This window comes from Dasypus novemcinctus, unplaced genomic scaffold (genome assembly GCF_030445035.2).
Source record: "Dasypus novemcinctus isolate mDasNov1 unplaced genomic scaffold, mDasNov1.1.hap2 scaffold_69, whole genome shotgun sequence".
Classification (NCBI taxonomy): Eukaryota; Metazoa; Chordata; class Mammalia; order Cingulata; family Dasypodidae; genus Dasypus; species Dasypus novemcinctus.
In genome coordinates, this window is record NW_026688628.1 from 1,661,406 (window position 1) to 1,679,487 (window position 18,082).

An 18,082-nucleotide genomic window follows, 5' to 3' on the forward strand; every position below is an offset into this window, starting at 1 on the left:
ACCCCAGGTATTGGTTCTTCTGAGGGATACAGAGACCTACAGGATCCATGGTAATGGCAGATGGAGTTCAGTGCCGTATTAGATGGCCCTACTTTGGAGTTTGTGTTTCTGTGTGATGGAGCTGGACTCAGATATGCTCTTTGTCCAGAAGCCTCTCCTGTTACTTTTACTGGATCTGTAGTTGGTGCTGGAGTTTAGTGTATACCCAGGGGACCTGAATCTCTGGACTGAGCATCTGATAGCCAGGCCCTGAGCCTCAAAGACTTGCAACCCCTACACTCTGGTTTATTGGACTTACCCCACTCAGCTAACATCTAGGTCAAGAAGGTCAACCACCACACCAGGGAGCCAAGAGAGCCTACAACTGAAAGGAGAAGTGCATCCGGCATCCATGTGGAATCTAAGTCCCCTCTTGATATAGATGTGGAGTGGACACAACCATTCTAAGGTCCACAGGATGGAGGAATAGAGTATGGATTAGAGTGGACTTACTGATATTCTATTCATGAACTATTGTGATTAGTAATCAAAGAAAATATGGCATTGGTGTGGAGAAAGGGGCCATTGTGGCTGCTGGGGGTAGGGAGTGGGAGGAGATGAGATGTGGGGGTGATTTGGGACTTGGAGTTGTCCTGGGTGGTGCTGCAGGGACAGTTACCAGACATTGTATGTCCTCCCATGGCCCACTGGGTGGAATGTGGGAGTGTGCGCTATGGTGTGGACCACTGACCATGAGGTGCAGCGGTGCTCAGAGATGTATTCACCATATGCAATGAATGTCTCATGATGATGGAGGAGATTGTTGTTATGGGGGGAGGAGTGGGATAAGGGGGGTGGGGGGTATATGGGACTTCATATAGAGGGGGTATATGAGGACCTCAGATAAAGAAAACAAAAATGAACCTTTTTATGATTTTTTTTAAGGTTTTGCCTTTCATCACTCTAATAGGTGTTGTCCTGTATATATAGTGGCAAGACAATCTCTTCTATTTCTTACTCAGTGTCTTACCTCTTTTATTTTTCATTATGTCTTCAAAATTTTAAGGTCACAGTAAAGTCATATACAGAATATAGGTATCTCCCATATACCCAACATCCTCTACCTCACCAATGATGTTTTTACATGTGGATGTTACATTTGCTACAACTGATGTACAAATATTGGGACATAGCTACCAACCATGCTCAGTAGTCCACAATATGGATTATATTTTAGACCATACACTTTTATAAATTTTTGTTGAAATTTATCATGGCCTGTATCCATATTGCAAGATCATACAGAACACTTCCATTGACCTCCAGTTACCCCCTCTTCCATCTATTCTCGCTCTCTCTCTCCCTCTCCTTGGGGCCCACATTGGCAACCAAGCTTCATTGCTTGAAGGTCAAGATTCATAGATACTTGCAACAATGCTGAGGGCTTGACACACTGGTCTGTCCTCTCCCATTAGGAGCCAGCCTTGCTCTTGAGAGACACTCTCCCCTCTATTTGAGAACATCTATGTTTCCTTTCCATTATCAGTGTACAACAATTCCTTCTCATTGTATTGGTCTACACCCACAAAAATAACACACTGGGTCAGATGGTCCATGGAATTGTGGGTATGTTGGGGGTGGAAAAGGTGAACACGCAGGATTGATGGGTATGTGTTTGAAACTATAATGTTGAGAAAACACTTTATTTTTTTTTACTATAATCCTGATTCTTCATCTTTATTTATTTATTTTTTTTTCATTTTTTATGTCTTTATTCATTTTTTTGATATTACATTGAAAAAATATGAGGTCTCCATATACCCCCTCACCCCACTCCTCCCCCCATAGCAACATTCTCCTCCATCATCATGAGACATCCATTGCATTTGGTGAATACATCTCTGAGCATCGCTGCACCTCATGGTCAGTGGTCCACATCATACCCCACACTCTCCCATGTTCCATCCAGTGGGCCATGGGAGGGCCCACAATGTCTGGTAATTGTCCCTGCAGCACCACCCAGGACAACTCCAAGTCCCGAAAACATCTCCAAATCTCATCTCTTCATCCCATTCCCCACACCCAGCTGCCACCATGGCCAATTTCTCCACACCAATGCCACATTTTCTTTGATTACTATTCACAATAGTTCATGAATAGAGTATCAGTAAGTCCACTCTAATCCATATTCTATTCCTCCATCCTGTGGACCTTGGATTGGTTTTGTCCATTCCACATCTATGCCAACAGGGGGCTTAGGTTCCACATGGATGCTGGATGCAATTCTCCTGCTTTCAGTTGTAGGCACTCTAGGCTCCATGGCGTGGTGGTTGACATTCTTCAACTCTATGTTAGCTGAGTGGGGTAAGTCTAAAAAGCCAGAGTGTAGGAACTGAAGTCTGTTGAGGCTCAGGGCCTGGCTATCATATGATCAGTCCAGAGATTCAGATCCCCTGGGTATATATTAACCCCCAGCACCAACTACAATTCTGGTAAAGTAACAGGAAAGGCTTGTGAAAAGAGGTCACATCTGAGTCCAGCTCCATCACACAGAAACACAAACTCCAAAGAAGGGCCAACTGACATGGCAGTGAATTCCATCTGCCATGACCATAATACCTGTGGGTCTCTGTATCCCTCAGAAGAACCAATACCTGGGGTTGTATATACTTTATCTGTCTCTGGGACTCTGCTCAGGTGTGCATAAGAGCAAACCCTCTGATAACCTCCCAGCTCTTTTTTAGACTCATAGCCATATAAACTCATTTGTCCTTTCCATTTCCCCCTTGATTTAGGTCAAAAAACATTTTAACTCCTGTTGTTATATGTAGACAGAGATATTCTGCTGGTCTGAGTTGAACCTTTTATTCAAGGTCATTTTCTGGTTACATCATCAGCTGGTACTTGATAGTAATCCCTCGGCACCAGGGAGACTTATCCCTGTGAGTTATGTCCCATGCTGGGGGGAAGGCAACAAATTTACATGCTGCGTTTGGCTTCAAGACTGGCCACATTTGAGAAACACGGAGGCTCTCAGGAGGTAACTCTTATACACACTGCTGCTCTAGGCCTTGTTCTTCTTTCAGGTGTACAGGCTCACAAACATAGTCATTAGTATCAGGGGCTCATTGTTGGACCTTCCTTCTTTTTCGGTCCTTGTTGTTGCACTTGGGGAATTGTTGCTGTTCCTTTCAGGACTGTGATAGAGCTCCCCTAGCTAGGAACTCAGCACTCCCTCAGTTGTTGTTTTTAATTGTTTCCACTATGAATAAATCCAAACATTTTTATGTACCTTGGATATATGCCGGGTAGAACTCCCTTCCAACCATGTGTCCCCTGTCCATAACAACCCACACTAGTTTTCCTCTGCTGCCATTGTTGAACCTTTCTGTGATCCAAAACTTCCTGAAAAGTGAAGCCCAATAATGTATTGCCAGGTTCCCTTAATAGTAAAATGGAACATAGCGATGAGTTTAAAGGTTGGATATAGAATACGTACTAATTTGGAAAAATTCTACATCCTATGTTTTTCTTTTCTTCTTTGTAATTATTACGCTTATCTTCAAAAGAGTTTTAGATCAAAGTAATTCATATATACAATATACAGTACTCCCACACATCCACCATTAAACCTTTTCCCTTCCACAGTAATAATCTTTTAACATATTCATACCATATTTACTAAAACTGATGTACAGTTATTGAGACAATAGCTTTCAACCAAGGTAACATTTGTGTTTACATTGTGGTTGATATTTTAGACTATACAATTTTCTAAATTTTTAGTTATCTTATGTTTTTCATTATGATTTACATTTTAGGCTATCAGCCCCTATATATTTTTGGTGTAATTTAACATGTCTTATATCCATCCTTGAGAAAACACTGTATAGAATATAATAAGGAAGGGTTATTGTTTTAGGGTATTGGATGGTGGACATCTGGCACAAGGTGCACCAGGGGCAGGCTTCTAGGGATTGTGTGAGTGCTCATTTCTTGGCTTTTTAAAACTGTGAACAGTTTGTTTGGAAACACAGTACCTTTGACTTCTCTTCATTCCCAGAATGTACTTTAGGATTTACCATACAGTATTGATGAATAAATATTGTTGAATGACTGAGAAACCAAATGATTGTGTGGGTTGAACAGATATTGCATTGCTAATTATGGGGGAGAAAGGAGAAGCAGTGAGAAAAGAGGAAATTCGCTTGCGAATGGGTGTCTCCATTCATGATTCATGACAGCCAACTCCAGAGGAGAAAAATTGGGAAATAAGATAGTTTAGTGTATTCAGAATCTTTCTCCAGAAACAGCAAGAGGGAAATCAGTATGGGAAACCTGACAAGACTAGAGCCCACTCCTTATTAAGGGTGACCTCCTCCTGGGAGGTAGGTGTCCACAGGGATAAGTGATGATCACGGAGCTCCAAAGCTGTCACAAGAGACAAAACTGGCTCAAATTTGCATTGTGTTTTCCTTTCTTATCTCCAGAGAAATAATTATCTCAGAGAGATTGAGACAGAAGAATACTTCATTAATGTGGTTCATGGGAATGAAATCCCTAATTGCTGGGATACTCTATGTGCTTCTCCTTCACTATATCAAAGAAAACAATGTGTCTTCTACAGACCTTATGACTCGTTCCATCTCACTTTACTTCTTGCGAGCAGAGCTTTCAACTTCTTTCATCATTCAAGGAAGAACCTGCATTGGTGAACTTAGACCCTGACTTGATAATTTCAGAGCGACTTACAGAATTTTCACAGGTACTGGCGGAATGTATTTTTGGCTCCATGGGCACCTTTTATTGGTAGAAGCTTTAAGGAAATCAACAGATTATGATCATAGAGAAAGCTTAAAACACAAAGTTCTGTCTTATTTAAAAACCTGCGTGGAAATAGCAGATAAACTAAAATAGATTTTTTTCCCCAATCTGTTTCCTCTGATCTCTTACTCTTGGGTCTTCCCTCTCTCAGCAGCATTGTTTACTTGTTTCACTCATTCTTCTTTCTCTACACTTGTAGAAATTATCTGTTTACCTGTGTTTATTCATTTTTTTTCTTTTAGTCATTCAATATATGTGGCTCTGGAATACTGGTGAAGTGGATCAAAAATTACAGACTCATCTTGGGGAGGTTAGTAAAGGCATTACAAGGGAGATTTTAATTGTAATAAGGCTTGAAGGAGGATTTAGAATAATTTCAGAAGGAGAAAAGGATAGAAGTACATGAAGAAGAGATGACATGGACACAAATATGGACTCAATATAATTATATGGTGTGGTGAGGTTTTAAAAATAGTTCTTTTTAAAAAAGAAATCAACTTTATTGATACATATTTAAAAGCATACAATTCCTGTGACATGTAAAATTTGTTGTAGTTGCCATAATGACATAATTGTGCATTTATTACTTCAGTCATTATTAGAGTATGTTCACTGAGAGGTAAATATTTTTCTTGTTTTTTTTTTTTTTTATAAATGGGCTATAAGATTTCTTTAGCAAAAATTTTTATGGTCTTCTTTTTTAAAGATACATAGATCACACTAAATTTTACTTTAAAAAATATGACGTTCCCATATACCCCACTCCCTAAATTCCCCATCCTCCCACATTAACAACCTCTTTCATCAGTGTGGCACATTCCTTTTATTTGATGAATACATTTTGGATCATTGCTACAAAGCTTGGATTATTGTTTACATGTTAGTTTACACTCTCTCGCAGTCCTTTCAGTGTGATATGGTAGGATATATAATATCCTGCATCTGTCCCTGTGATATCATTCAGGAGAACTCCAAGTCCCCAAAAAAGCCACCATATCACACCCTCTTCTTCCCTCTCCCTGCACTCAACAACTCCAATGGTCACTGTCTCCACCACAGTGACACAATTTCTTCCATTGCTAGAGTCACAATGATTCTATAGTAGAATACCATTAAGTCCACTCTACTTCTTATTTTATTCTCTACCCTGAGGATGGTGATGACCACTCCACCTCTAAATCAAGAGGGGCCTTAGATCCCACATGTCTGATGGATGGAATTCTGCTTGCAGTTGTGGACTCTCTCTGTTCCCTGTTGTGGTGGTTGACCAACATTTTGTTTGTTTTCAGATTTGGAGATTACAAATATAGCTGCTGTAAACGTTCATGTGTGGACTTTTGTGTGGACTCTAATTTTCATATCATATATATATATATATATATAATGTATATATATATATATATATGCGCAAAACTGCTGGATTGTATGGTAAGACAATGTTTAGTTTTACAAGAAACACCTAAACTGTCTTCTGGCTGAACCATTTTGTGTTCTCACTAGCAGTGATTGAGAGATGTATTGCTCCATATACTCAACAGCAATTGGTATTCTCAGTTTTTAAATTTTTATCTCTTCTAATAAGCATGTGTTCACATATCACTGTGTTCATAGTCTTCCAATTCCCTAATGACAGATGATGTTTAATTTTTAAAAGATTTTAATTAGTTTATTTATTCATTTATTTATTTAAATTTTTAAAATTTTAAAGTAGGTTTAGATTACATAAATGTTACATAAAATATAGAGGGGACCCATATGTCCTACCCCTTCACCCTCCCACTCTTTCCCATAGTAACAACACCTTTCATTAGTATAGTACATTTGCTACAATTGATGAACGCATATAGAAACAATGCTGTTAACAATGAATTATAGTTTATATTATAGTTAATAGCCTGTCCTCCACAATTTTAGGTATTGATAAAACATATAATGGCCTGTAGCCATCATTGCAGTGTCACGCAGAACAATCCCAATGTCCTGAAAATTCCCTGATATTACACCTATTCTGCCTGCTCCCTCCTCTCAGAATCTCTGGTGGCCCTGGCCTTTATATCAATGATAAACATTCTTCCATTGCTAGAATAATAAGTCTATAATATAAAAATAATGTCTACTTAGGCCATTGTTCATTCTCCAATCTTCAGGATTTTGTGATGGCGATGCCCACTCTTTCTATTTGAGAGAGGGCTTAGATCCCTTGGGATATATGGGTGGAACTATCTTGCCTAGAGGTGCGGACATTCTTTGCTCCTTAGGATAGGTGCTGTCCATTACCATCTCCTTATTAGTTGTTCTACATAGGTCCAATGACCTGGCAAGTAAGTGTTGAAAGTCTGCTTAGAGTAAGGGTTCAACTGGCACATGAACAGACCAAAAACATAATGCTCTGGCTCATGTATTTAACAAGGATAGTGCCAACACATGGCTTTATGTAAATAACATGTAGAGAAGAGCAATATGTTGGGAATCTACAAATGAGGCTAACTCTTTTACACTGGGGAGCATAAATTCCAAAGTAAGGTCTACTGACAGGGTGCCAAATTCCTGAGATTCCTGCATTACTTATCTCTAGAACCATCGGGATCCCTACTGTTTGAGGCACTGTTTACTGTAACAGATAGTGAGATTCTGCTGAGATGAGCATAAGCATAACCTCTGTAATGACCTCCAAACCCACTTTCAAATCTCTTAACCATAAAATCTCATCTGCACTGAATATTTCCCCTTTTTGGTCAAGGTCTTTTTCAGATACATTGCTAGCTGGCATTTGGTAATAATACTTAGGTGCCAGTGAAGTTGAATTTTTTTTAATATATTTTGTATTTTGTATTTGTGTTTTGAATTTCTTCCTATGTTAGGATTCTGTTTATATCTTTTGCATATTTTTTAATTCAGCATATGCTTTCTTATTTTGTGGTGTTAATATTAATTTCTACATTTGTATACAAATCATTTATCAGATGTGTTTTGTAAGTATTTTTCCAAACCTGTATGTTTTCTTACATACAATGTCTTTCAATGTCTTTCACAGAGTAGATATTTTACATTTGAATAAAAACCGACTTATAAATTTTAATCTCTCATGGATCATGCTTCCATTACTATATCTAAAAACTCATTTCCAACCTATGGGCCCTTAGATTTTCTTCACATTTTAGTCTAGCACTTTTACAATGTATTTTACTTTAAAGTGGTATGATTCATTTTGATTTAATTTTTGTGAAATGAATTCAATCAGCACCTAAGTTCCTTTTTTGTTTGGCATGAGTGCATCCTATTGTTACCAGATTTTAACTAAGTTCTTGGCTATGCTGCAGATGTGAATTTCAGGAGAATGCCAGGTGAGTTAGGTCAGTAATTTATTCAGGTAGGAAGGGAAGAGAAATGGGAGAAAATAACAGAGCATGGTCCCAGGTGGTGAGGAAGGGGATAAAAAGTGATGAAGAGGGCTGATTTAGAAACTACAATTCTCCATTATAGATTATAAGTCCCCAGAGTAACTTGCATGGTCACATGGCAGAGGAAAAATGATGAAAGCAACACGCAGAGGGCAAGATGGGTCCATAGGCAAAAAGCTAGGCAAGAGCAAGCTCAAGCCTCATGGTTTGCTTTTAAACTAATTATTCCACTCCTTTGCTAATGACAGGGAAGGAGGTTTCAGTTGTTTGCTTTTTGGATTGATTACCATGCCCATAAATTCCTTAGTGATGACCCAATGATAAAGTTCCCAGGGTACATCCGGGCTTTTTCATATTTTCAGGAAGGAGTCTTTGTTCTGGGTAGCAGAATCCCAGGGGAGAGATTCCTCCAGCAGCCATCTTGGGGGTTTTTGATGTCCATGTGGACTCTCTGTCAGGTTCCAGATCCATCTATTCCCTACCTTACTAGCCTGCTTCACTTTTGTTCCACCACCACTTCTTGAAAAGATCATACTTTCTACATTGAATTACCCTTGTCCTCTGTGAAACATTAGTGGAACCCATTTATGTGGGGTCATTTGTCCATTTCACCAACAGAATATTTTAAATTATTGTGTTTTTATAGTAACTCTTACAACCAAATAATATGATTTCTATAATATTGTTCTTCTTTTCTATTTTGTTACAGGGTACAAAAAAACTCGTCATAGTGTTTGTTGCTTAAAATAAAGTCTGAGAGAATTTATCATGGAAATTATTGCCTTGGCAAAGTGTATTCTATTATGGCCCAGGGTTTCTAGCCATCACAACTATTAAGAAGAAGCAGGAAAATATGTTTTCCCTGACATTTTCAGAAAAGGGTACAAGATCTCTATAAAATCCATAAAAATATTAACTTGATGTAATTACAATACAAACAGTACCATTTATGATATTTTTCTGATTACTGCTTTAGGCTAAATTGCACTGCTTTGAATATCTCCTCAGAAAATTCATCATCCACATGGAAACAGAAAACCAAACCTATGTTTTAGAATTCATCCTCCTGGGGCTCTCAGAAGATACAGAGATCCAGTCTCTCCTCTTTGAGATGTTTCTGTCCATGTACCTGGTCACCTTCATTGGCAACCTGCTCATCATCCTGGCCATCATCTTGGACTCCCATCTCCATGCACCCATGTACTTCTTCCTCTCCAACCTGTCTTTTACTGATATCTGTTTCACCTCCACCACGGTACCAAAGATGATGCTGAACATCCAGACAGGCAACAAAATCATTACTTTTGAAAACTGTATCACCCAGATGTATTTTTTCATGCTTTTTGTACAACTAGATAACTCCTTCTTGACTGCAATGGCCTATGACCACTTTGTGGCCATCTGTCACCCCCTGCACTACACAGTCATCATGAACCCCTGGATCTGTGTCCTCCTGCTGTTAGCATCCTGGTATTGAGTGTTTGGGACTCTCTTTTGCATGACTTAATGGTTTTGAGATTGTCTTTTTGTACAGAGACGGAAATGCCCCACTTTTTCTGTGAACTTAATCAGGTAGTCAGACATGCTTGTTCTGACACCTTCCTCAATGACCTTGTGATGTATTTTGCAGGTGGACTTCTGGGGATTATACCACTCACTGGGATCTTTTTCTCTTACTATAAAATTATATCCTCAATTTTGAGAATCTCAACAGCTCATGGTAAATATAAAGCATTTTCTACTTGTAGGTCTCACTTCTCAGTAGTGACCTTGTTTTATGGTACAGGTCTTGGAGTGTATCTTAGCTCTGCTGCTACCCAAAACTCAAGGGCAAATGCAATAGCCTCAGTGATGTATACAGTGGTCACACCCATGTTGAACCCTTTTATTTACAGTCTTAGAAACAAGGACATAAAGCAGGCCTTTAAAAAGCTGGGAAACATTCTGTCTATAAAAGGATACTTTGTCTCAAGTTTACAAAAGTGCTCATGATTAACAGAGATCAAACACTAGAAGATTCTTTTTGAAAATGAAATATTTTGTTGTCTTTTTAAAAAGATACATAGATCACACAAAATGTAACATTAAAAATACAAGGTTCCCATATATACCACTCCCCACCCCACCCTCCTCCTCTCACATCAACAACCTCTGATTGTGTGGATTATCATTTGCATTGTAGTTTACACTCTCCCACAGTCCATTCAGTGGCTTATGGCATGATATGTAATGTCCTTCATCTGTGCCTGCTATATCATTCAGGACAACTTCAAGCCCTGAAAATGCCTCCATATCACACATCTTCCTTCTTCCATCACTCAGCAACTCCCATGGCCACTGTCTCCAGACAGACTAGTGTGTCAAATCCTCAGCATTGTTGCAAGTATCTGTGAGTCTTGTCCTTCAAGCAGTGAAGCTTAGTTGTCACTGTGGGCCCCAAGGAGTGGGGGAGAGAAGAATAGAATAGAAGGAAGAGAGGGCAACTGGGGGCAATGGAAGTGTTCCACAAGATCATGCAGTGATGGATATAGGCCTTGTTAAATTTCACCAAAAAATTAAATGTAAACCATAACACAACCAAATTTTTATAAAATTGTACAATCTAAAATATAAACCATAATGTAAACCATAGTGGAAACATGGTTTTTATCTATGTTTCAATATCTGTACAACAACTATAGCAAATATATGCACATTAAAAAGATAATTGCTGGGGAAGGGAGAAAAGCGTTTGATGTTGGCATATCAGATTCCCCTATATTTTATATGTGACTTTATTGTGATCTAAAACTTTTTTGAAGACATAATAAAATTTTTTTAAAACAAAGGATGAAGACCCTGAGAAATGAATGGAGGAGATAGCTTTACTACTGTACATACAGGGCAACACCTATTACAGTGATGAAAGGAAGGCAAAATGTCAACTATATTTTATGATATTTTGCATTTTTAATACCCCAATCTATTTTTTACTTTATTTTAGTTTTTCTTAAATATAGAATAAAAATATTCTATTTTTAATCTTTAAACCTATCGCTACTATTTCACTTTCCTATTAATTGAGTTTGGAAATATATTAACATATAATTTTGAAGAAGTTTTGGATCACAGAGTCGTTACACAATTGCAGGGCTGGAGCACTGGTGTGGGATGTCATTAATGGGGGATGTATGGGTGGGAGGCAGTTCTCCAGGACATTCATACAGGGTATATAAATATACTTGGATATTAATTGGGTATTTTCATAGTAGGTAGAGATTCACATGACAACTGAGGGAGTGCTGAGTTCCTGTTCTGGGAAACTATGTTGCATTCCCCAATTGAGGAGCCACTATCCCCCAAGTGAAAGAACAAAGACCAGTGAAGAAGGATGGTTCAATGATTGCACATGATACTGATGACTATGCTTAGGAGCTTTGAGCTTGAAATTTCAACTAGGTCTAGAGATGCAGGGTGCCTAAGAATAACCTCCTGAGAGCCTCCATGTTGCTCAAATGTGGCCACTCCCTAAGTCAACTCAACATTACCTTCCCTCAAGCATGAGACATGTCCCCTGGGTTGAGAATCTCTGGTGCTGAGGAATTACTACCAAGCACCAGCTGGTGACACAATCAGAAAAATACCTTGAATAAAAAGGTGAAATGGGAAAGACAAAGGAGTTCATACAGTTAAGAGATTTCAAAATGAGTCAGGAGGTCATCAGATGAGTTAGGCATATGCACCTTTCAGCAGGATCTCAGAGACAGCCTAAGTAGATACTATCCCAGGCAGTGGTTCTCCTGAGGACTACAGAGATACCTCATTCCTACAGTCACGGCAGATGGCTCTGGAGTTCTGTGCTTTGCCAGTAGGCCTTACTTTGGAATTTGTGCTCTGAAGTGTGATGGAGTTGGACTCAGATGTGCTCTTTCTACACATTCCTCTTCTGTCACTTTTACTCAACCTGTTGTTTGTGCTGGGGTTTTTTTATGGCCAGGAGACTTGAATGAGCCTCAGCAGAGTTGCAACACCTGCTCTCCAATTCATTGGATTTCCCTGTCAGCTAACAGGGAGGGAGGATGGTCAACAACCATACCAGGGAACTGAGAGAGTCTACAAGTGCAAGCAGGAGAATTCCATCCATCAGCCATGTGGGATCTAAGCCAACTCTCAATTTAGAGGTGGAGTGGACATCACCATCCCAGGGTACACAAGGTGGAGAAATAAAATATGGATTAGAGGAGATCTTAATCTAGGTACTTTATAAGTGTATAGAGAGATAATCTGGCATTCACCCAATAAAAACTTATATTTGTTTCATTTTTGTATATCATGGATTCCTATTTCTTTTGTATTGTTTTACATCATGTGCTCTCTCATTGTATTCCTGGAATCAGGATTGAAGATAGAAACTGTTGCCTGGATTTTCAGCAGTAAAATATTTTATCCAGTTTATTCTGTATATATAAAATTATAGCAGGTGCTGGAGGGATGAAAGTGTATTGCAGTCACTCCCAGATGAAAGAAACTGCTTGTGTTTTATGGTGTTAGTGAAAAATAAGCTCTCCTAGCAAATGCTCCCTACCAGCTACCAAGGTTTGTTCATTAGTTCCTGAAAGAGGTCACATCCTACACTGGAGATGTCATCTGACTGCTTTATAGTAATCCACATTCCGTCTCCAATATGTGCCTTTCTCCTGTGCCTTCAAAATCATAATTCAAGGGAGTTTGTAATCAACAACACAATCTATGCTTCTTCAAACAATGATGATTTCAATAATTTTATCATTCTTCCAGTGACATAAGTTTGCCCTTTAAAAAATATTTCCATATTGAAGGATATTATCTGGAAATTTCTTTCAGCACTCCCTACAATAATAGTCCCCATTTATGGGTGATAAAAAGCAAATATGTGTTTTTCTGCATTTCATACTATATCTTATTTTACTATTAAACCCAGATATTAGGACATAATTTCAGACTTTTATGTAGGCTTGCAGTTTTCTTCTGAGGTAGACTAAGGTGAATGCTTCATTTATCAACTGATTTGCTTGCCATCACTACAAATGGCAAGCCAGAGTGGCATTTTGGAATTAGTGATTTCTCTGAGCTAATGGTCATTTTTGAAAATGTTAAAAATTGCTTACATATTTGTATTCACTTCATATTCTTTGGTAAAGCTGTGAATTCATTTTCAGTTATAATTTATTAACACACACGTTCAGTCTCTGATGTGAGTCATACACTCATCAGGGCTGCAATTTTCAGGGAAAGATATATCATTCATGCAGTTTTATAAAATGTCTGTGTTTTTTGATTGCACCATAATCTGAAAATTAAAAATCCTCACTTTGTCATTTTTTTCTGGAATTCTCTCCAGTGCAAGTAAGAGCTCCACCTTATTCCACATTACTTGAATTAGGATTCTCAGTAAAATCATTTATCACATAAACGAGTTTGTCAATACCTTTCCTAGGTGCCTTCTTTAAATGTTACTGTAAACAATATATTGTGAATCATTTTTCCAAGCTATACAAGAGCAATTATGTACATTAATCACATGGAAATAGTGTCAGTGGTCTTATCACTCCCAACAATTTGATGTATCAGTTCCCAATTGCTACCCTGCAAGACTATTATTTTGTTATCAGTTCTTGTACAAAATAGTTTACATGAAAGGCTTATTTTCAAGCAGAAATCTCTTCCCACATAAAAGCTTTTAAGAATTTTGACTTTAGTCCATTGTCCATTATAATAAGTAGAATTATTATTATTCTATTGTAGACATATTATTGTAATTGAAGAATTTTATCATTGAAATAAAGGCATTGGCCACCAGAGGTTCTGAGGGGAGGGAAGGGAAGAATAGGAGTACTATGGAGACATATTGGAGAAATGGGAATTCTCCTACATGACCTTGCAATGCTGGAAACAGGGGCATTATACATTTTGTCACAGCCTATAAAATTGTGTGAGATTGAGGGTAAACTATAATCTAAAATATAGTCCATGGTTAGTAGCAATGCTTCAATATGTGTTCTTCAATGTTAACAAATGTACAACTCTAATGAAACAAGTTCTTAATGTAAAGTGTGGGATGGTGAAGGGCTAGAGCATATGGGAATCTCCTATATTTTTAATGTAACATTTATATAATCTAAAGCTTCTTTAAAAATAAAAAAGTCAAGAAATTTTTGAAAAAGAATCTTGAGAAAAAACATGGTAGGCATGAACACTCATCTTATTGAAGAAACTAGAGTTATATCTTTCAATAATTAAGTATAGAAAACAGTGAAAAACAGTCCAGCTAAGAAAGACAATATTTCTGTTATAATCAGGAACGTTGTATAATCAAGAAGACTCCACTGGAATTATTGACCACACAAATATGCCCCCTTTCTGCAGTCAGGGAGAAGGAAGCTCATGTCTTTAGTATTGATAAATAGTCACCACCACCTGCCGTTTCCCCATCTGGAGGACAGGAATGCAAGCCAGAAAGAGGGAGAAAAGACTGCTAAGAATCACGTACCTTACTGATCTCACACCCTAAGAAGACTCAGTTGTGGATGCCAAACTTACTTACACTTTGAGTGTATTTATGAAGAGAGAATGATTGTGTATCTTTCAAAATCCCCTAAGAAAGTTCCTATTGCTTTCCTAAATATTTAGCTGGTGCACTGATTCATAAGGTAACATTTTTGTTAAGCAAATATCATATGTGAGTAATGGAGACCTTTTCAACTCTATTATATTCTCCTAGAACTTATGTTATTACTGAGATCATTTCTTATTTCCCCGTTCCTGCATCTTCTCTTTTTCTTTCAAAAAAAATGTATTCCTGGTTTTGTCAGTAGAATTTTATTCTTCTCCAGGATCCTAAAATATGTGAAGGTATAAATTTGTTCTCATGTAAAATTAAGTTTATTCCTTAAGAGTCTATTAATGGCTCTAAAGGGGGGAAGCATCATATTGTCTGTTATCAGTGAAACTTAATTACAGTTAGGGTGTTTTTTTAAAGGGAAACCTTGAAGAGAGTCCTTAAAATATAAATTTCATCTAAAGACACTTCCATAAATTTGGTGAGGAATAAACAACAAGTTACAGAGGGAAAAACTAGTATTTTTCCTGGATAAGTGGGGGATTTATTTGCTGTCTGAAAACCATGAAATGTATGTTACATAGAAGGAGGGCAAGATACATTTTGAGTGAGCTCTGTTCTGTTTAATTAAATGTTGTGTGAGTAGAATAAATACTTTGGGACCCTATCATGAGAAATTTAGAAAAGATGAATACTGTCAATTGAAGATTTCCTGTCCAGAGTGGGGAAGTGAGAATAAACACACCCAGGTCCAAGGAACATCATTTAAACCAAAAGAAAGTAGAAAACTGTAACAGAGCCCTTACCTGTTAAAATGTATTGTAATAAGGTAGCCTGTGTTTGAGTATATTTCAAACATGGGAACAATTACTCCTTCCTCCACAGCCAAGAACTGAGTTTACAAGAGAAGCAAATTCTAGAGTAACAAACAGTATTGAATGAGAAGGTCCTGAATTTCACATCCTAATGTCTTTCTCCAATGCCACACTTCCCATTTCTCCTCATTTCCAGATCACCCCTCTCAGAAGAACCGGAAGCACCTGCATATTAATAGCTCTGAGATACATCATCCTAAGTGTGGTTATATATATGTTTCATTTCCTGAAGTTTCCTGAATGAAAATATTTTGTATTTATTTATTATCCAAGAAGGAAACCATCAGTGGAACAATAAATCACTGAAATCAACCTGTAGATCTGTTTCACTGTGAAGAAAATATGAGAGGTAATGTTTTACTGGCAGTACATGGAGGGACACAGAGAAAATGTCAAATGTAGGAGGTCCACAGATATACATTTGATTTATTTTCCATTTCTGCTTCAGGGTTAGTGGATCTTTGATTCCCACTGTAGATAAATTTCTCCCATTTCCATTACTTGGAAATTCTAAATTTTCATCATTGTACATTTTAGTTTAATAGGTTCTATTTATTTCATTATTGAAATATACCATTTTATATATTGCAATATTCTTTTTAATTTTCTAAAACTCATTAAAAAGTGTTGTTTCATATTCTCTGAATATTTTCAAAATCTGAAACACTTAAAGGCTTTTATTCCTATTGCCTGTCTTTTTTCTGTCTTTTTGTTATGATAACTTGTTTTCTTAGGGTCTGTTTAGATTCTTGAATTATTAAAAAGATACGTAGATTACATAAATGTCACATAAAAAAGATAGGGGATTCCAATATGCCCCACTCCCCACACCTCCCACATTTTCCCACATTAACAACATCTTTCATTAGTGAAGTACATTCATTGCAATTGATGAACACATTCTGGAGCATTGCCGCTAAGCATGGACAAATGTTTACATTGCAGTTTATACTCTCTTCAACACAATTCCATAAATTATGGCAAGATATATAATGGTTTGCATCTGTCATTGCAATATCTTTTAGGACAATTCCCAATTCCAAAAAACGCCCCTGTATTAAACCTGTTTTTCCTGTTTTCTGCCCTCAGAACCTCCAGTGACCACTATCTTCACATTCCTTACATGTGGCTTTTCTGTCCTTTCATTTGAAACTGTAATTAGTACTAGAGTTGGTAAGTTTATGTACACATACTTGATTAATGTATTTATACTTTGTTAACCTTTACAATGCAACTATAATTCTAAGGATCCATCTTTTACCGGAATCTCTTACCAGAGTTTCCACTTAGGAGAATTTTTAAATTCATTTTCATATGGAACATATTTAGTAATATGGAATCTCAAATTCCTTAATGTGGATAGTCTCTCAAAACTGCAGCTGGCATTTGAAATCCACTACACATCACAGTCCATTTTATTATTTTGTGGCTAAACTAATTCATTCTGTTAGGCCCGACTTAGGATGAATTTAAAATATTCAGGGAAATTTATAGGTGTGAATCCTCATTTTAAAAAATAACTCATCAAAAGCCTATCTACAGGGAAGCAGACTTGGTCCAGTGGATAAGGCATCTGTCTACCAAATGGGAGGTCCACATGGGAAGTCTGTGGTTCAAACTCAGGGCCTCCTTGACCCGTGTCCAGCTGGCCATGCACAGTGCTATTGCATGCAAGGAGTACCATGCCACGCAGGGGTGTCCCTGCATAGGGGAGCCCCATGTGCAAGGAGTGCACCCCATAAAGAGAGCCACCCATTGTGAAAGACAGTTCAGCCTGCCCAGGAATGGCACTGCACACATGAAGAGCTGATGCAGCAAGATGACGCAACAGAAAAGAAACACAGATTCCTGTGATGCTGACAACAACAGAAGCAGACAAAGAAGAACATGCATCAAATAGACACAGAGAACAGACAACTGGGGGGAGGGAGAAGGGGAGAGAAAATTTTTTTTAAAAAGCCTAACTACAGATTTGTGAGAAATAGAAAAAGAAGGGCAAACTGTACCTAAGTCTAGAAGAAAGAGAAAAATAATATAGATTTAAGTGAAGAGAAATGAACTAGACTATAGAAAAAACAATCGTGTGAACCAATGAAATTGGTTCTTGGAAAAGATCAATAAAATAGGAAAGGTTCTTTTAGATTGAAAAAGAAACAAGAAAGAGGATGCAAATTGCCAAAATAAAAAATGTAATCAGGGATGTTGCTAGATATTGCTGACATTAAAGGGATTATGAATTAAATCTATGAACAATTGTCTACCAGAAATCTAGAAAATAGAAGAAATGGACCAATTCCTAAAAACATGCAATTTATCTACAATGACTGAAAAGAAATAGATTTCAACAAAAACATAATGAATAAAGAAATTTAATTAGTTATCAAAAACTTCTCAAAACTAGAAGTCTAGGATCAGACATCTTCCAA

The 18,082-nt window shown here is 37.6% G+C and overlaps 1 pseudogene; it reads left to right on the plus strand.

The window, feature by feature from the left end:
* Positions 1–9,228: 9,228 nt before the first annotated feature.
* On the plus strand, positions 9,229–16,757 carry LOC131277854 (olfactory receptor 7A10-like; annotated as a pseudogene).
* The last annotated feature ends 1,325 nt before the right edge of the window (positions 16,758–18,082 follow it).